At 43.8% G+C, this 7,708-nt stretch overlaps 1 long non-coding RNA gene across 1 annotated transcript; it reads left to right on the top strand.

Moving 5' to 3' along the window:
* Positions 1-792: 792 nt before the first annotated feature.
* Positions 793-4,665, top strand: LOC308586936. The gene is made up of 2 exons (XR_014008150.1): positions 793-890; positions 4,484-4,665. It is a non-coding gene; the product is annotated as an uncharacterized lncRNA (long non-coding RNA).
* Positions 4,666-7,708: the final 3,043 nt, after the last annotated feature.

Below are 7,708 nucleotides of genomic sequence, written 5' to 3'. Positions count from 1 at the left end.
AGCCAAGTCCAATAATTAAACTAGATTTTTAGACACAAATATTGTTCCTTGCATAAATATTTTGTGTGTGTGTGTGTTTGAGGTGCTATATACATCAATGAAATGTATTCTTTTAAAAAAAAATCAATAAGCAACACAAATGGTTGAATATGATTTTGAAAGTTAGAGTTTATAGAACTTCACATATGACAAAGTGCTGCAGTTTCCCAGTGTCTGGATTCTGTGATGTAAATGTTTGTGGAAAAAATGGTTTCACATTGAAGGTCAAAGCTACCACTGCTGCATTCTGGTGGAATCGTATAAAAGGGTGATCATTCCATTTTTCAAGAAAGCCTTGGTACGTGGTTTTGCTACCTTAAAATATATATAACTATTGTACAGTGCAAAATAAATAAGAACCTTAAGGGAAAACAATGTAGAAGCATGTGGCTGTTTTTGTTTATGTCAAAACCACTATCTTACTACAGTGGTACCTCTGGTTACGTACTTAATTCGTTCCAGAGGTCTGTTCTTAACCTGAAACTGTTCTTAACCTGAGGTACCACTTTAGCTAATGGGGCCTCCCGCTGCTGCTGCGCTGCTGCTGCACGATTTCTGTTCTCATCCTGAAGCAAAGTTCTTAACCGAAGGTGATATTTCTGGGTTAGCGGAGTCTGTAACCTGAAGCATCTGTAACCCAAGGTACCACTGTATTTAATAAAAATGTAAGAGTGTCATCACATATCAGTAGTTTGTGTAGTTGCCAAAAGATGTCACTGCATAATGCAGTGTGAAAAAACAATTCTGAGAGCTGCTCACCTGCTGCTGGCCCATCACAGCAATGAGTGAGGAGGACAGAGATGGATAGAGAAAGACAGGCATCCAGGCAACACAATGGCCCATGAGAGCAGGTAAGCAAACAGGCCAGCAGCCCAGGCAGGTGAGCAAGTGGTTGACCTGGGAGGGTGGGTGGGGCAGATAGCCCAGGCAGGCAGGTGAGCAAGTCAGCAGGTAGCCGAGGTGAGCAGTGTGGGTCGGTGGCTGACCCAAATGAGCCACAGAGGAAAAGCAAGGGTAGTCCAGGACAGTCCCCCATCAATCATCATGCTCTGCTGTCACTAGCCACTGCTTTCCTCCTCCTTGCCCTCCACCACTGAAACTGAAACAGTGACACAGGTGTGAGGTGGGCAGTATGAATAGCAGACAGGAGGAGGTCTAAGGTGATTGGTTTGGGGGCAAGCTGTAGGAGCAGAGGTGGTGGTGATCTGGGTGAGTTGTAAGGTTTGGGTGAGAGGTAAGTAGTGGTTTGGGCAAGGTGTAAGGGAAGGGGGTGGTTTGGGTGAGCTCAAAGTGGGGTTGGCAAGGTCTAAAGGTTGGGTGTGCAGCCCCTAAGATATACATATTTGATTGGAAATGACAGAAGTGACTGAAATGACAGGGGAAAAGGAGGACTATTAATCCAAAGGTCAGTGCAATTATACCCAGATTTCTTGAGTAGATTCTTTCTTTCTTTCTTTCTTTCTTTCTTTCTTTCTTTCTTTCTTTCTTTCTTTCTTTCTTTCTTTCTTTCTTTCTTTCTTTCTTGGGGGAGGAGATAAATTTCTATTCTATGGAAGCTCCCTTGCCCCTTAATGGGAAATATTTATCCAGTATAATACAGCCATGTTTAAAGATCATCCAGAACGACAGGTGTCCGCTTTTACCTAATGGAAAATAGATTCCTCCTGTTGTTTATGCCTTGATCGCCAAACCTCAAGGTAAATGAACAAATTACTTCTCCACTTCCGTGTGAAGTGTGGGAAGTTATGGAAACAACATACAGAGCCTTATTGTTGCTTTGGGCTTCATACCACCTATTGAGTTGCTCAAGTCTGCTGATTTTCCACACTTGTTACTTAGATAAATAGATGATTTGAAGAAAAACAACAAACCATCAGGCAGAAATACCCAAAGAAACTCCGACAGTAAAACAAGTCTGTTGATCTACAGGCCCGTGTGACCTTTTGTATTTGCTGAAACAGCCTGTTTTAATTACTAATGGATACGGTTGCACTCCGATAAACATTACTGACGATTGAAAACAGCACCTTTATAAGCAAAGGATTTGTAGAAATTTAATCTCTGCAGCTTGAACTCAACTCGGAGTATTATAGCAAGAACAAAGTAACCCCTTGAAGAAGTTAATGGACAACTAAGTGGAATGGCTACATGTGTCATACACTGAGTAAAGAGGGACTGACAAAAACCCATTAGTGCCTGAAGGGGAAAAGCAAAGGCAGAAATTCTATCACTTCCAGATGAGTCCTCCTTGCATCTCCCCAAACTCTCTATTAGAATGACAGGGAAGAGGGAGGGCTATTAATCCAAAGGTCAGTGCAATTATACCCAGATTTCTTTTATTGAAAAGGCGCTGGAAATTATCTACAATGTGAGTGTTCCGAATGGAAGAATTGATACTTTTAAAAATCCCATTTCAGTGGCTTGGTACTGAAAGTAACAATTCTACCTGTCATATGAAAGATGGGGAGGGGAGAGGGCAAGAAGTAACTTTCCAGTCTAGACTCTGGTTGAACCGCAACGTAAAAAGGAAAAGCACTTGATTTTCCGTCCCTCGGCACACTTTGGGAAAACGTTTCACTTATATTGCCCTCCATATGAATTGCTCTTCCTTATCTTGAGTGATGACGTCGTTAGTTAGCCAAATTGGGATTGGCTGTGTGGGATTGTGACATCATCCCCTTCAGTGCATGGTCTCTGGTTGTTTTTGAGAATCCCACCTAACTAATGCAGGAAGTGGCAGCCAGTTACCAAGATTGGTAACACCAACTGTTGTTGTTGTTGTTAATTTCATTTCCATACTGCTTTATATTTTTAAAAGGGAGGAATCTCAAAGCAGTTTACAACCTACATTAAAACATCAACGAAAACAATCCAGAACAAAACATTACTCAAGAATGTCAAATATAAAGTATACATTCAAAGCAACATAATTAACAGTTAGGGTTAAGTGATGGTGCTCAAAGGGTGGTTCTTTGTGTGAGCATTTCTACCTACCAAAATGAGAAGCTGCTAACCCAATATTGAGCTTGGAGACTATTCAGTACAGCTCTAGACTGAATCTGGACCGTTCAGACAATGAGATAGATCACGTCATTGTATGAATGGTGAGAAAACCAGGAGTTCCCGATTGAAGACCCATAGGATCAGAGCCATCTCAGCAACACAATTTGATTCAAGAGCGTTTGTATGGTTTGTTCTCCTTCTGTCTCCTGCTTCATCTCTCTTAGTCTTTTAATCCTGTGGGACAGTTTCTCTTTGCTTGATCTGAGAACACTGCCGCTTGGGGACCTATTCCCAGTGCATGAAAGCACCATAGCTTCTCCCACCCACCACTTCACCACAAGAGGAGTAGCCAATGTGATATCTTCCCATAATTGTTGGACCACGTCCCATCAGCACCAATAAGTTTGGCCAATGGTCAGGGATAATGGAAGTTGTAGTCCATGGGTAGGCAAACTAAGGTCCGGGGGCCGGATCTGGCCCAATTGCCTTCTAAATCTAGCCCGTGGGCGGTACGGGAATCAGCGTGTTTTACATGAGTAGAATGTGTGCTTTTATTTAAAATGCATCTCTGGGTTATTTGTGGGGCATAGGAATTCGTTCTCCCCCCCCCCAATATAGTCTGGCCCCCCACAAGGACAGTGGACCGGCCCCCTGCTGAAAAGGTTTGCTGACCCCTGTTGTAGTCCATTGACCAAACTGCAGGAGGCAGTGGAAGACAGGAGTGCCTGGCGTGCTCTGGTCCATGGGGTCATGAAGAGTCGGACACAACTAAATGACTAAACAACAATGTTGTAGTCCAACAACTTTGAGAGGGCACAACAATGGTTCCCCCTGCATGACAACCTTCTCTTTAGGGGAAGGTATTGGTGTTGGTAGCTTTAGTCTGCATTTGGTTGCTGGGATCTTCCCAGGGGCTGCCAGTGAGGCTTTAGACCCAGTCATGGCACTGAGGCTCTCCTTGGGGTTTTGGCAAACAACCATTGCCCGGAAATCAGGGCTTAATTTGAGATGATGTTGATGTGATGCCATCTAAACGGTCTCGGTCCAGTATATCTGAAGGAGTGTCTCCACCCCCATCGTTCTACCCAGACACTGAGGTCCAGCTCCAAGGACCTTCTGGTGGTTCCCTCACTGCAAGAAGTGAGGTTACAGCGAACCAGGCAGAGGGCCTTCTCAGTAGTGGCGCCCACCCTGTGGAACACCCTGCCATCAGAGGTCAAGGAAATAAACAACTATCTGACTTTTAGAAGACATCTGAAGGCAGCCCTGTATAGGGAAGTTTTTAATGTTTGATCTTTTATCGTGTTTTTAATATTCTGTTGGGAGCTGCCCAGAGTGGCTGGGGAAACCCAGCCAGATGGGTGGGGTATAAATAAATTATTATTATTATTATTATTATTATTATTATTATTATTATTATTATTATTATTATTTCTTACAGAACTCACTGACTTTCAGTGCAGTGTATCCCCATGCAGCTGAGCAAGCTTTGAAAACCTAACCTGCCCGAAAGAAGCGAACCTCTTGTATTCCCTTGAGATGCCAATAGATCTGCGTTCCATTTCATATAATACGGTGGTTTTGAGAAGAAAGGATCCTAATAGATGTTTGCAATTTTAAAAAGGCCCTCATGATTTTGCTTTTAAAGTTCCATGTTCTGAAAACAGGGTTTGGTTTTCAATATGAAGACTTCCCCCCCACTTCCCCCATCCTTTTGGCAGGAATCATGAAAAGACAATTTTGTATAGATAGAGCATATTTTCCTCAAATGGCACCGTTGTTGCTTTATGTGGCCTCTGGCAGCTTCTGACCTGGCACTAAGCCTTTCCCCCTCACAAATCAGTCGAGCATAATGTTTCCTTCAACTTATTATGGGACAACAGAATTAGCTGCAATCGGGACACTTCTTATCTTGAATTCCGAGGACAACAGAATCATTTCAGGGCAAGGGCACAACCCATTACTCAGTAATTTTCCTGATTGCAACCATACCAAATAAATAAATACATCTTCGAAACTGTGTTCATTATTAACACACAGTTGCTGCTACTGAACCCCACTCCTTGTATATTCTGGGCCCTGGTCTGCCGTCACATTTGTTGAGTAGTGTGAGAACCACTGCTGAGGTTGGATAGCCATCCGTCATGGATGGTTTAGTTGAGATTCCTGCATTGCAGGGAATTGGACTAGATGATGCTCAGGATCCCTTCCAACGCTACAATTCTATGATTCTATAAAATACACAATAAAAAACAACTAATTCAAAAACAAAAGGCAAAATGTTAGCTAGTTAACAACTGATGGCAATCAGTGCGGGGTATAGATGAAACTCTCTTGTTCCAGAGTCTGGGCACAGTTACAGAGAAGACCTGTTCTATCACAATCAATTAAAAGTATTTTTTTTTGTTCTGTGTTAAAAATGCAATCTTTCCCCTCTTTTTTTGGAGAGGGGCGTGCTGTAAAATATGCAAATCTGTTCTAGGAAATGAGTGATTGCTTACTGTGCGTAATAGATACCTAATTGCCAAGTGCTCTAGCTCAGTGGTTCTCAAACTTTGTCTTCGTGAGCTTTCCACAATAAACTTGTTGAAGATTCCCCAGGGATAATAAGAGGGCCGATGAACCATTATGCTAAGTACTCAACAGGACAGTGCTCTTCTCCACCTGATATTCCTGCTACGCTGTCATTATCTGCGAACTTTTCAGTGTGAAAAGCGTGCCTGTTTTGTTCCCTGCACTTTTCTCTACAACAAAGGCTCCTTCCGCCTGAGGACTTTCATTTTGATGACCAGGAACTCTCTCTTAGGCCTGTGAATTCCTGCATGCCCAATGAACTGATTGTGTTGGACCAATGTTAGACCACTTTTAAATAGCTGGCTTCCCATACTTGTCAAAAACTGAGAGAAAGGGCAATATAAGAGTGCAATGGAAGGCAGCGTCACTGCCATTTACCAACACGGAAACATATAGGGATCTGTTTATTTATATATCCTCCCTGTTTTCATAGGAACCTGATATTCTATAGGTCTACTTCAGCTTTCCCCAACCTGGTGAAATCCAGAGATTTTGAAATTCTAGTCCCATCTGTTAGAATTCCTGATCTATGACTGCAGTCATAGGATTGTTGTCTTTTACATGACGGTATATGTTTTGACTCTACAGAGTGGGAAGTGACGGAGACGGGATGTTTGTGTTACTGTGTTCCATGAAGTGGGACTATTGTCCTTTGTTCTTTTTCTCTTTGCTGTCTGATGCTAGAGAGAGAGGGAGCCATGTTGCAGTGCTCCATGTGTGTTTATATGTAGATAAAGTAGATTAGCCAAAATGCTGAGTTGCTGAGGTCTGTTGCGCAACTGCGAAGACTCTGCAGATCCCTAAGTGTGCCGGTGTCGGTCGTTGTGATGTTTGGGCAGAAGAAAGCTTCTGAAGCTCCCAAACGATTAACCAGGAGGGAGGGAGCATGCCAGTTGGGCATGTGTCTCTGCCAGGGTCCTACTTGAGTGTAGGCTGAGCTCCTCACACCATCATCCCTGACAAATAGCCATGTAATCTGGGGCTGATGGGAATTGCAGTCCAGAACACCTGAAAGGCACCAGGTTAGGGAGGCTGGTCTATGTTGTCCGGGGCTGCTGGGATCTGCGGACAGCTGTTCCAGGTGTTAAACCACTGAACTGAAGGTGGCAGCTTCTTGGTAAGGTGTCCTCAGGCCCTACCACCCAAACTGGCCATGAGAGGAAAGTTTAGAATACAGCTTCCTCTCCCAGTGAAGTCTTGCTTGAGCAAGGTTGTCCTCCAGTTCTGATCCCAACTCCCAGCTTTGTCCCATGTCTCCTGGTTTTTGGCTCACCTCAGACTGCTACCTGCAGCCTCTCATACACTGCCACTTCTACAACCTGTACCCAACTACAGTTTAGCATAGGTGCTAAGCATCCTTTAGTAAAATTCTCTACCCCTCCCTGCTGCAGTTGCTAACTGCCCCAGACACCAGTGGTATGCGGTGAAATTTTTCGCAGGGGAACAGTCCAGAGGCGCCAGCTTGCGAGAGTGATGGAAAGGGCGACGTTGTAACATCCCGACATCAAGAGCATCGCGCCTCCTTCCCTAAGCCAGGCAGAAGCTTCCTGGGCTTTGGGAAGGAGTTGCCAGGCCTGTGACAGGACGCTGGAGCCCTCCTGCCTTCCTCCCAAAGCTGGGTGGGCTTTGGGAAGGTGTGGGGAAGGGCTCTTGGACCCTTTAGGGGACTACCCTAGTCCCCGTGCTCCACTGACTGCACAGTGGGTGGAAAGAAGACACTTAAAAAATAAATCTAGCAATGTTTGTCTATCTGACAGGCAGCTGCTTTCTAAGGGGGTCTTTCCTAGCCCTGTTTTTAAATGGAGATGACTTTACCTGTGAATGCAGGGACCTAACAATTATAACCATACCCCAAAGCATATGCTTTGCCACTGAGTAATGGGCCTTCTCAGTATCAGCCTAAAAGCATAATTTAAAACTTAACTAAGAAGTGGTTTGAATTGTGATTTTTTTGGGGGGGGTGTTTTGTATGTTAAGAACCACAACTTTCTCAACAAATTGATTTTTGCAACTTCTTGTGTGCAAAAAACTCGAGGACCGCTCTTATTTAATTTCACTTTGCTTTTGGGAAAAAAAAAGATTTAAAAAATGA

The sequence above is a fragment of the Podarcis bocagei genome (assembly GCF_964188305.1).
Source record: "Podarcis bocagei genome assembly, chromosome: 5".
NCBI lineage: Eukaryota > Metazoa > Chordata > Lepidosauria > Squamata > Lacertidae > Podarcis > Podarcis bocagei.
This window is presented reverse-complemented; position numbering and strand designations above follow the sequence as displayed.